Genomic DNA, 3542 nt, shown 5'->3' with positions numbered 1-3542 from the left:
ACATACATGAAGCCAATAAACATATGAAAAAATGCTCATCATCACTGGTCATTAGAGAAATGCAAATCAAAACCACATTGAGATACCATCTCACACCAGTTAGAATGGCAATCATTAAAAAATCTGGAGACAGCAGATGCTGGAGAGGATGTGGAGAAATAGGAACACTTTTACACTGTTGATTGGAGTGTAAATTAGTTCAACCATTGTGGAAGACAGTGTGGTGATTCCTCAAGGATCTAGAAATAGAAATTCCATTTCACCCAGCAATCCCATTACTGGGTACATATATACCCAAAGGACTATATATCGTTCTACTATAAAGACACATGCACATGTATGTTCGTTGCGGCACTGTTTACAATAGCAAAGACCTGGAACCAACCCAAATGCCCATCAATGATAGACTGGACAAAGAAAATGTGGCACATATACATCATGGAATACTATGCAGCTATAAAAAACAATGAGTTTGTGTCCTTTGCAGGGACATGGATGAAGCTGGAAACCATCATTCTCAGCAAATGATGACACAAGAACAGAAAATCAAACACCACATGTTCTCACTCATAGGCTGGTGTTGAACAATGAGAACACTTGGACACAAAGAGGGGAGCATCGCACAGTAGGATGGGAGGGATAGTGGGAGGGAGGGTGGGGGAGGGATAGTGGGAGGGAGGGTGGAGGAGGGATAATGTGGGGAGAAATGTCAGGTATAGGTGATGGGGGTATGGTGGCAACAAACCACCTTGCCATGAATGTACATATGCCACAATCTTGCATGATCTGCACATTTACCCCAGAATCTAAAGTACAATTAAAAAAAAAAAAAGAAAGAGTAGGAAAGAGTCAGTCTGAATAGGAAAAAATCTATAGTTTTAGTTATCATGCTAACAAAAATAACAATAATGGCTAATACAAAGGTCGGCTCTGTGCCATCACATACTAACTCTTGATTTTTTTTGAAGGGATGATGAAAAAGAAATATAGCTTTTAGGATTTAAGAATATTTTTTAAAAAATGGAATTGAGGCCAGATGTGGCTGGGTGCAGTGGCTCATGCCTGTAATCCCAACATTTTGGGAGGCTAAAGTGGGAGGATCATTTGAGCTCAAGAGTTCAAGACCAGCCTGGGCAACATGGCAAGACCCCATTCTCACTAAAAATACAAAAATTAGCTGGGCGTGTTAGCACATGCCTGTAGTGCCAGCTACTCAGGAGGCTGAGGCAGTAGGGTCACTTGAGCCCAGAAGTTTGAGGCTGTAGTGACCTATGATTGCACCATTGCACTGCAGCCTGGGTGACAGAGTAAGACCCTGTCTTAAATAAATAAATAAAATTGAAATGCCTGAAATTCGGACATTTGCCAATACGAGTGTGAGACTGAAAGATTTATCATACTTACTGTATTGTACTCCGCAGTTAGAACTAAGATAACAAAGACAAGATGGAACAGTGCCATAGGCTATAAGTTTTTAGTACTTAGTTCAGTTCCCATGATCCAAAGTCTGGTCCTTGGAGTACACATTCAGAAACTGAATTTTATAAGGTGAATATCATACTCAGAGGTAGTAAGTCTTTGGGAAAATGTATGATCTCAACTAGGCTCACCAGAGACTAAAGCATTATTAGCCTAAGTTCTGATTTATTAAATAACAGTGGAGGCCATTCTTTTCCAAAATATCACTACATAAGAACAGAATCAAAATAAAGGGAGTTTTGAAAAGTGTTTATCTAAGCCAGTGGTTCTTAACTAGGGGCAATTGTGCTGCCCTCCTCTTCCCCAACCCCTCTCTCCATGGACATTTGGCAATGTTTAGAGACGTATTGGGTATCTAAGCTTGTTGGGGGTGCTACCAGCAACTAGCTAGTGGAGGCTAGGGATATTCCTAAACCTGCTACAACGCATAGGATAGGTCCCCACAACAAAGAATTATCTGGCCCCAACGTCAATAGTGCCGAGGTTGAGAAACCCTATTCTAGTCTGTGGAAAAGCCACAAGGACACTTCTCAAATAGCATATTGGATACCCAAGAGATTATATAACTTTCTATGTATGGTGCCTTTTCTAGACTCTCTAAAATCATCTCTGCTATAGACTGAATGTTTTTATCCCCCAACATTCAAACAATGAACCCTATATCCTTAACATGATGGTATGTAGAGGTGGAGACTTTGGGAGATAATTACACCATAATGGTAGACTCCCTGTGAATGGGACTAGTGCCCTTATAATAAGATGAAGGAACCAGAGCTCTCCTCACCCCACCTAACAAGTGAGGCTATAGCAAGAAGGTATTTCTCTGCAAACCAGGAAAAGGACTCTCAGCAGGAACAGAATTCACCAGCACCTTGATCTTGGACTTCCTAGACTTTTAGAATGGTGAGGATTACATTTCTGTTAAGCTGGAACTGACTAAAACAATTTCTTTTCTTACAGGCTTTAAGTATATTTGACTTTTTCTCAGTTTTGTTGCATCCCTTTATTACTTCCTTAAGATTATATTCCAATTTATTTTAGTTCAACCCAAGAGTCCTAAATCCTCTCAGCCACACATTCACGCATAATTTTTGGACTATTTCTTTGGGTACTTAATATTGATCCATTTTTATTGATAGTCTCATTATTTAAAATATCAACCTTAATTTCTGATTTCTACTTACTTTGCTTCCATGTTCAAATAATAATAATTATATACATATTCTTAATATTTTAAAGAAATCAACTTTTGTGGGTCAATTAACATTTTATTTATGCTGCGTAAAAGAAATTTTAGTTCTAATTATTCTCATATTGTATTAACACAAGAACCCTTTAGTAAAAGAACTTCACACTTACAGTTCTTTGGCTAGTCTGCACCTCGAAGCAGTGGGGTGAATTTATCATTTAATTATTTATCTTTGTTCAAACATCAGTTCTAAAGAACGTGCAAACAGGTATTCATTTATTCTGTTTCAGTTTTGAAACTGAAGAAACTTTTCAATTATTTATATTTAAAAATAGTAAAAGTAAAGTTTAAAACAATTTACTTCAATGCTTTCTCAAAATAAAAACATTATTTTGATGAAACATTATTTTCAGTCTGAATTCCAGTTGATCCACAGGTTCAGTCCACAGGTTAATTTAGTCCAAAGATCACTATGGCAAAATGGGCCTAAGCCACACGATAGATTCTGGCAGGTAATCTTCTGTGTGGCAGCTCATCCATACTTATGTCAGTTCCTATCACTACACAATTTACAGGGCCCAATGCTAGACATAAATGTGGAGCCCCAGTTCAAAACTTATTGAGAGAAAGTGTAGCTTCCTTCTGTTCTGGGGGCCGGGGTAAGAGCACAGGTTGCAGGCCCATGAGGCCAGCCCCAACTATCAGATAGTGTATTTACAATGTCAGTGTAACTGTTCGTGAAAAACACGTAGGTCTGTTGTAATCAGATTTAATTTCTCAAGAGGCAAAGTACATTCACAGTTTACTTAAATCAGAGAGGCCAAAAGGAAAGATTTGCTGTAAATTATCAACCAGCAAATCTTACTCAGTTCAA

Source organism: Aotus nancymaae, unplaced genomic scaffold (assembly GCF_030222135.1).
Source record: "Aotus nancymaae isolate 86718 unplaced genomic scaffold, 86718_ANA_hifiasm-v0.15.2.pri h1tg000009l, whole genome shotgun sequence".
In the NCBI taxonomy this organism is placed as follows: Eukaryota; Metazoa; Chordata; class Mammalia; order Primates; family Aotidae; genus Aotus; species Aotus nancymaae.
This window is presented reverse-complemented; position numbering follows the sequence as displayed.